At 48.2% G+C, this 9396-nt stretch overlaps 1 pseudogene; it reads left to right on the top strand.

Annotated features, from left to right (window-relative positions):
- Positions 1-7179: 7179 nt before the first annotated feature.
- On the top strand, positions 7180-7302 carry LOC136647172 (5S ribosomal RNA; annotated as a pseudogene).
- Positions 7303-9396: the final 2094 nt, after the last annotated feature.

The raw sequence follows: 9396 nt of genomic DNA, 5'->3' as shown, positions 1-9396 counted from the left end.
TGTTGCCCCTTTTCTGTCTTTGGCCAGGCTGTGCAAGGGTGTGGCAACAGGATGCAGGTATGTTGTGGACTTGAGTGCTCCCTGACGCATCAGGTACATAAGAACATAAGAACATAAGAACAGCTCCATTGGATCAGGCCATAGGCCCATCTAGTCCAGCTTCCTGTATCTCACAGCGGCCCACCAAATGCCCCAGGGAGCACACCAGATCACAAGAGACCTGCAAGGCCTCCTGGGAATTGTAGTTAAGAACATAAGAACAGCCCCACTGGATCAGGCCATAGGCCCATCTAGTCCAGCTTCCTGTATCTCACAGCGGCCCACCAAATGCCCCAGGGAGCACACCAGATAACAAGAGACCTCATCCTGGTGCCCTTCCTTGCATCTGGCATTCTGACATAGCCCATTTCTAAAATCAGGAGGTGGCACATACACATCGTGGCTTGTAACCCGTAATGGATTTTTCCTCCAGAAACTTGTCCAATCTCCTTTTAAAGGCGTCCAGGCTAGACGCCACCACCACATCCTGTAGCAAGGAGTTCCACAGACCAACCACATGCTGAGTAAAGAAATATTTTCTTTTGTCTGTTCTAACTCTCCCAACACTCAATTTGAGTGGATGTCCCCTGGTTCTGGTGTTATGTGAGAGTGTAAAGAGCATCTCCCTATCCACTCTGTCCATCCCCTGCATAATTTTGTATGTCTCAATCATGTCCCCCCTCAGGCGTCTCTTTTCTAGGCTGAAGAGGCCCAAACGCCGTAGCCTTTCCTCATAAGGAAGGTGCCCCAGCCCAGTAATCATCTTAGTCGCTCTCTTTTGCACCTTTTCCATTTCCACTATGTCTTTTTTGAGATGCGGTGACCAGAACTGGACACAATACTCCAGGTGTGGCCTTACCATAGATTTGTACAACAGCATTATAATATTAGCCGTTTTGTTCTCAATACCCTTCCTAATGATCCCAAGCATAGAATTGGCCTTCTTCACTGCCGCCGCACATTGGGTCGACACTTTCATCGACCTGTCCACCACCACCCCAAGATCTCTCTCCTGATCTGTCACAGACAGCTCAGAACCCATCAGCTTATATGTGAAGTTTTGATTTTTTGCCCCAATGTGCATGACTTTACACTTACTGACATTGAAACGTATCTGCCATTTTGCTGCCCATTCTGCCCCTGTGAGATGCAGGAAGCTGAACTAGGTGGGCTTTTGGCCTGATCCCAGTGCTTATGTCCAGGTTATGTGCTTAAGTACAGCAATATCTTGCACTTTCATCTGGTTGGGAACCAGAGCATGGATGAAAGTAAAAAATGGATGAATGTCAAAGCAGAGCCTTATTTAGCTTGTAAATTTATTTTGGCCAGTGAAAAGTGCACCTAACATAGGGCCCAATCCTATCCAATTTTCCAGTGCCAGTGCTGCTGTGCCAATGGGGTATGCACTGGCTATGTCAGAATGCCAGATGCAAGGGAGGGCACCAGGATGCAGGTCTCTCGTTATCTGGTGTGCTCCCTGGGGCATTTGGTGGGCCGCTGTGAGATACAGGAAGCTGGACTAGATGGGCCCATGGCCTGATCCAGTGGGGCTGTTCATGGCTTCCTGTGTTGAAGAGGCAGTCACAGAGGTCTCCTCAAGGTATGGGAACATTTTTTCCCTTACCTTGGGGCTGCATTGTGACTGCACAGGTGCTGGAAAGTTGGACAGGATTGGCCCTTAAGGCTACAATCCTATGCGCACTTTCCTCGGAGCAAGTGCCATTGAACATACTGGGACTTACTTTTGAGTAGGCCTGCTTATGATTGGGCTGCAACTAACTAAATAACTAGCAGCAGAATCCTATACATGTCTACTCAGAAGTAAGTCCCACTGTATTCAAAGAGGCTTACTCCCAGGAAAGTGTGCATAGGATTGCACCCTAAGAGTAATAACGACACATGCAAATGCACGAGAAACCTAAATAAACAGAAATAAAAGAAAAATAAACACAAGCACATTGACAAATGTCCTGAAAGGTTGGATGAAATTGCATGAAAGAGGAAAGTGTGTAGACAAAATTTGAAATATGGTTATAATTGAAAGTGTTTGAAAGAGCAAAGCAATGGATGACAAGTGGATGAAACTCAAGGTATGCCTGGATGTTCTTCTGCAGGGGTCTAAGTGCCCCTCCTGTTCCACTTTGGCTGCATGACTGACTGTTCCAGCCCCGTGACTCAGTTTCCCTCTGTACTGCCATGGTGCAAAAGAGGAGAAGCTGCTGTCTGCACCTAGAATGATTTTCAATGTTTTTCTTTCTCACATCACGCCGATCATCTCCATGGTCTTCACCTCTTATGATTCTTCTCCCGGTTTCAGGGAGACTCCTCCAGGTTCTGCGGCTCTGTTTCCAGGGCAACCGTTGGTAGTAACCAATTGTCTGTCCTGGCAGAGGAGTGGAACATCTTTTCCTAGTGGGTGCTTACTGGTTTCTCTGCTGTGTCTGTTTTTTTAAACTGTGAGACAAGGTAACCAGCTTTGAATTTATATTGCAGTGTAAGATGTTTTGATGATAAGCTACATATCAATATTTTGACAGACAGATGGATGGACGGATGGATGGGCGGGCAGACGAACCTGTCCCATGTTAACCACCCAAATTGGAAGTGAGCAGAGGAACTGCAGCAGAGAAAGTGTTTCTAGGTAAAACGGATGTCTTGGTCATTGCATTCAATTTTATTGTTTTTAATTTGCCTCTAGGACATGAGTTTCCCTAACTTCTAAGCCCTGCTCTTGATGGGTCTGAGTGCCTGTATTTACCTGTTTGACCTTTCTGCTTACTCTCCTTTTATTTTGTCTTTCTCTTGCTGATTGCATGAGACAGGTGCCCTAGAAACAGAGCCACAGAACCTGGATGAGCCTCCTGCAAACTGGAAGTGACATCACAAGAGGTGAAGACCATAGTGAACACCATAGAGGTCAGTGTGCTAGAAGAAGAAAAGCATTGAAAGTTGCTGCTCTTACCTGAATGGATGTCAAAGAGCCCTCAGAGTTCCAGTTGCGGGTTCCTTGGCCATCTGAGGTGAGGTGGGCAGTGAGTGGCAGGCCCCTTTCCATCATCCACCTGTGACAGGCAGCAGAGATGCCTTTAAAAGGGGATTGGACAAGTTTCAGGAGGATAAATCCATTACGGGGTACAAGCCATGATGTGTACGCGCAACCTCCTGATTTTCGGAATGGGCTATGTCAGAATGCCAATGCAAGGGAGGGCACCAGGATGAGGTCTCTTGTTATCTGGTGTGCTCCCTGGGGCATTTGGTGGGCTGCTGTGAGATACAGGAAGCTGGACTAGATGGGCCTATGGCCTGATCCAGTGGGGCTGTTCTTATGTTCTTATGTACTGCTCCAGAGGAACCTGTCCTAATACTAGTTAGGCTAAAACCGCAGGACAACCCCTACTATAGACAAATTCAGAATGGTGGCATCTCTCGTCACAAAATACAAAATTACCTTTGTGTGGAAGCCAGTTTGCCGTTGGAGTACTCTGGGAACGATTACTTCAGAATAAAGGTACTTAGAAGCCTATCTGGCGCAGACTTGAGAAGCCCCATTGTGGGGCCTGGGGCTTTCCCCGAGGAGACCTCCGGTATGTCAGAATGCCAGATGCAAGGGAGGGCACCAGGATGAGGTCTCTTGTTATCTGGTGTGCTCCCTGGGGCATTTGGTGGGCCGCTGTGAGATACAGGAAGCTGGACTAGATGGGCCTATGGCCTGATCCAGTGGGACTGTTCTTATGTTCTTATGTCCAGTGTTTCAGGTACACCTGAAGATGTTGGAATTGGACTGCATGCAAAGCAGGAGCAGGATCACTGACCAGGTTTTCAGAGGAAGCCAAAACAGCTTGCAAAAGAGGAATGGCCAATGTCTGCATGCTCAGAAACCAATCTGTGCTCCAGGTAGAGAGCTAAGGTCAGAAGAGTGTTTTGCTGTGGAAACTAACTTCATGCACACACGAGCCCCACAGAGGAGTTGACTCATGCAATAGGGCCTGTAGCAGAGCGTTGCATCTCCCCAATGTTCCTGTCTTGTTGGCTCAAGCTGGCTCAGACTCTCCCCCAGACCCCACCCTGTGTCCTGTCCTTATTCCTCCCCCCCACGTCACCACAGCTCTCCAGAGCTCCTGGGGGGGCCGCGGAGCATGCTTAGTCCACATCAGACAGGCTTTCCCATTCCTTTTTGCATTCAGCTTACAAATGTATCTTCTCCTGTGTACCTAGGAGTTCCCAAGGATCTTGAAACCCTGATCTTGCCTGTGGGTGGCCGTTTCTTGTACAAACTGATAGGCACTCAATCACCTGAGTAAGTGTATAAATAGATGCCATCCTTATTGTTGTTGGCAACCTTCAGTCTTGAGAGACTATGGTATCGCGCTCTGAAAGGTGGTTTTGGAACATCGTCTAGTGTGGCTGAAAAGGCCAATCCGGGAGTGACAATCCCTACCACACCGGGAGCAAGTGCAGTCTGTCCCTGGTCTGTCTCCCTGGCTGTGGGCCTTCCTTCTTTGCCTCTTAGCCTCAGACTGTTGGCAAAGTGTCTCTTCAAACTGGGAAAGGCCATGCTGCACAGCTTGCCTCCAAGCAGGCCGCTCAGAGGCCAGGGTTTCCAACCTGTTGAGGTCCACTCCTAAGGCCTTGAGATCCCTCTTGCAGATGTCCTTGTATCACAGCTGTGGTCTACCTGTAGGGCGCTTTCCTTGCACGAGTTCTCCATAGAGGAGATCCTTTGGGATCCGCCCATCATCCATTCTCACGACATGACCGAGCCAACGCAGGCGTCTCTGTTTCAGCAGTGCATACGTGCTAGGGATTCCAGCATGTTCCAGGACTGTGTTGTTTGGAACTTTGTCCTGCCAGGTGATGCCGAGAATGCGTCGGAGGCAGCGCGTGTGGAAAGCGTTCAGTTTCCTCTCCTGTTGTGAGCGAAGAGTCAATGACTCGCTGCAGTACAGAAGTGTACTCAGGACGCAAGCTCTGTAGACCTGGATCTTGGTATGTTCCGTCAGCTTCTTGTTGGACCAGACTCTCTTTGTGAGTCTGGAAAACGTGGTAGCTGCTTTACCGATGCGTTTGTTTAGTTCGGTATCGAGAGAAAGAGTGTCAGAGATCGTTGAGCCAAGGTACACAAAGTCATGGACAACCTCCAGTTCATGCGCAGAGATTGTAATGCAGGGAGGTGAGTCCACATCCTGAACCATGACCTGTGTTTTCTTCAGGCTGATCATCAGTCCAAAATCTTGGCAGGCCTTACTAAAACGATCCCTTGCTAAAAAGATGCCATCCAGCACCTTACTATATGTGCAATTTTATTGTTTGAATAAGCGGCCCGCTTGGAGCGGCCCGCTTGGAGGCAGGCTGTGCAGCATGGCCTTTCCCAGTTTGAAGAGACACTTGGCCAACAGTCTGAGGCTAAGAGGCAAAGAAGGAAGGCCCATAGCCAGGGAGACAGACCAGGGACAGACTGCACCTGCTCCCGGTGTGGAAGGGATTGTCACTCCCGGATTGGCCTTTTCAGCCACACTAGACACTGTTCCAGAACCACCTTTCAGAGCGCGATACCATAGTCTTTCGAGACTGAAGGTTGCCAACAATAATTGTTTGAATATACACATTTTAAAATCAAATTTGCCAAATAAATCAATAGTTGGCAAAGAGCAGGAAGGGTTCCCAGTGGAGTAAATGTGCTCAAGCAGAGGGGTGCATTCAAATATTTAAACGTACCTGTTAAACATAATACAGGAAAGAATGAGAGAGATGTAAAAAGATGTAATCTTTTCCTCTTTTCCTTATGAATGTGTCTGTAGGCTAACTTTTCACCTTACCTAGATTCAAGGCAAGACAGGTCAACCAAGGCCAGGCAGAGTTTTCTTGGGGGCCGGATGTGGCTTGGAGGGCAGGAATGGGCCATTATGGTAATTTCCTATAATTTAGCATTTGGGGTGTGTGGTTTCTGAAAATCCTTGTGTTCTGTGGGTTGGCATCTTCACCGTCCACAAGTGCCTGAGTCTCCCTAAAGCTCCTCCTGCCCTTTCCCTCCACAGGGAAGAGCGTGGGCTGTAGCACCAACTGGCAGGAACCACAAGGGGCTGCCCTGTCCTAGCCCCAATTATGGTTAAGAGAGTGGCCAAAGCTCAGTGGCAGAGCATAACCTTGTGTGAAGAAGGTTGCATCCCAGTATCTCCTCTTACAAGCAGCTAATAGGAAGACATCAACCTCAGACCTTGGAGAGCTGCTGCCAGTCAGAGAAGACAGCACTGAGCTAAAGGACTCCATAGGAAGCAGCTACGTATGCTATCAACATTCCTTTGCATGGACTTTAATTGTAAACTGCTTGGGTAGCTGGTCTTAAATGAAAAGTGGGGTATAACCATTCTAGAGGGGTGAAACAGACGGTCCATTGCAAGTGCTTCTGCTCTTGGTGTAAGAACAACCCAGCAGGCCAGGTTTAACACACACCCAGGAGAGCTTCCCATGTCTTTCACATGACCAGCTTCTCTGCCAAAGGAGTCCACGCCAGTAGGCCTTGCCAACTCTGCCAATGAGAACAGATTTGGTTGTGTTCTTATGGAAAGTTCTTGGACATGCTCTTTGGACTGGCTTCCAATTCTGGAATCATAATTCACTCTCCCTGTGATAAGTTGCCCATGGTGGATCATGATCAAAAATGTCAGCCGTAACTATCTATTGATCTGTTTGCACTTGCAAGAATATCAAAGACACCAACTGACAATTTTGCCAGTACATTTTGCAGTGGGGAGTGGGAATCACACCTTCAAGAAAAGCAGAGGAAGGAGCTCGTCTGGACAAGTGCTACATCTACCTGGTCCTTCAGCTACCCACAGGTCCCATCATGCAACTGTTACCCTGCACATGACCAATCTCGTCTCATCTTGGAAGCTAAGCAGGGTCAGGCCTGGTTAGTACTTGGATGGGAGACTGCCTGGGAATACCGGGTGCTGTAGGCTTATACCATAGTCTTTCGAGACTGAAGGTGGCCAACCATCTCCCTATACTGAACACTATCTCCCGATCTCGTCTGTTCTCGGAAGCTAAGCAGGGTCAGGCTTGGTTAGTACTTGGATGGGAGACCGACTGGGAATACCGGGTGCTGTAGGCTTCTACCATAGTCTTTCGAGACTGAAGGTGGCCAACCATCTCCCTATACTGAACACTATCTCCCGATCTCGTCTGATCTCGGAAGCTAAGCAGGGTCAGGCCTGGTTAGTACTTGGATGGGAGACCGCCTGGGAATCCCGGGTGCTGTAGGCTTCTACCATAGTCTTTGAGACTGAAGGTTGCCAACCATCTCCCTATACTGAACACTATCTCCCGATCTCGTCTGATCTCAGAAGCTAAGCAGGGTCAGGCCTGGTTAGTACTTGGATGGGAGACTGCCTGGGAATACCGGGTGCTGTAGGCTTCTACCATAGTCTTTTGAGACTGAAGGTTGCCAACCAACCATCGTGCACTGAACTGGATATGTCCTGCATAACTGTGGGCAGTAGGCATGATAGCAGAATCATGTCTCAACAAGACTTCAGAAGACATTTCTTGTTTCCTAAGCTACTGTTTATTTGTGGGTATTTTGCAATAAACACCATCATTTACCTATTTGCAAAATCATTTGCTGTTGCTCTGCTTTTAATTGACCTAGTTTAGAACAGACTTTGATGAGCAGTAGAAAATTTCAGAATAGTTTTGCCGTCTTGCTACCCTTCAGATGAAAGAGAACCAGAGCCTACTAATATTTCTGTAATATGTATCCACAGACTGCACATGCCTGATCTCGTCTGATCTCAGAAGCTAAGCAGGGTCAGGCTTGGTTAGTACTTGGATGGGAGACCGCCTGGGAATACCGGGTGCTGTAGGCTTATACCATAGTCTTTCCAGACTGAAGGTTGCCAACCAAAAGACAAATGGAGTAATATATGGGTCGAGTACGTAGGAAGAAAGTAGGAACAAAAGCAGAGCGGAGGGAAGTATTTCTGAAGAAGCATCAGTCCTCGGGAGCAACAGCTGCACTGCATATTGTTTCATGCTCATGCCCCACTTGCCTGAGCAGTGGGAGGCTGGAGGGGCAGTGCGGACTAGACGCTACCTTCCTTTGAAGGGCAGATCACTGGAAACTTACAGTGCCTATGCAAAACGGTGGGCCCTTCCTATCTGCTGGCTTGGCATCCATGGCTTTGAATATCTGCAGGTGCCAAGCCTACGGCTGGAGGGCCTCAGAGGACTGAGGAAGTGGCTTTTGGTCGCGTCCAAGAAGTGTTTGCGTCACCCCCAGGATAGACCACCTCCCGTACCAGACCATACAGAATAAATTACAATACCGTATACACATCCTCAACGCAGTGGCATCACTAGGGTTGCTGTCACCTCCATTAACTTTATTTTAATATATAACAGTCCAGGTCACCCAACAAATCAGAAGTCAACAAAAAACCAGTGGCCAACTTGATGACACTCACACCACTGAACAGTTGTTCGAATATTAGTTCTGATGCATGGAAATGAGAGGTGACCCATATTGACACCTGACTGGTTCCCTGCTGTGTCATAACAACAGTTCACTGGCTCTTGGAAAAATCAGTCTCACTGGCCAATTTTGAATTAAAGAAATCCACTTTTTGTTACATAAGGCAGTTGTGTTTTCTTTTCCTGGTTAATAGGCCACAATGTCTGATAGAATACTTGCCCTGCTTGCTTTCTAACCAGACTGGCTTTCCTTACTCTTGCTCTCTACAGCGTCTTTGCTGTGGCCACATGTCATCGTAGATGCTACTCCTCTGCCCTGATGCAACCCAAAGAACTGGCCACAGCATTTTGGTTTCCCAAACAGCTCAAGGTGCTGATGCTTCAGTCCTTGGTAGGTGCATCCCTCGAGCTGCCACAGCCATCATTTCTTGCAGCATGACTGATAATTGAGCACCTCTGGCGAGCTGCCATCGAACCCTCCACTGTTAGCAGTGCAAACATGCTGGGAATCAAGAAAGGTTGGCTTCAGCACTTACTTCCGCCTTCAGTCACCCAGCAGAACTTGAGGCAATGCCCCTTGCCAACAAAGGGGCATCCCGCATTGATTCTGCACCCAGGAAAGAGTAGCTCTCTGACTTGGAACCTGCGTGCCTACTTTGATTAAGGTCAGGGTGCCCTTATGCGAATTCCCTGTCACACGTGATCGTTATGTCAGTCTGTGATGCAGCATACAGGTCAGGGCGCCCTTACAATAGGTACATCACCTGACCTATATATTACCTTTATGCAAATTATGGTGCAGACACATTTAGAACACAGCTGTGATTATTTAAGGGTTAACCTCCTGCCCTGCAGGAGATGAGGGTTGGCTGTGGGGGGGGGGGGCAG

This window comes from Tiliqua scincoides, chromosome 3, assembly GCF_035046505.1.
Source record: "Tiliqua scincoides isolate rTilSci1 chromosome 3, rTilSci1.hap2, whole genome shotgun sequence".
NCBI classification, from domain to species: Eukaryota; Metazoa; Chordata; class Lepidosauria; order Squamata; family Scincidae; genus Tiliqua; species Tiliqua scincoides.
Note: the sequence above shows the minus strand (reverse complement) of the source record. Positions and strands in the feature narration are given on the sequence as shown.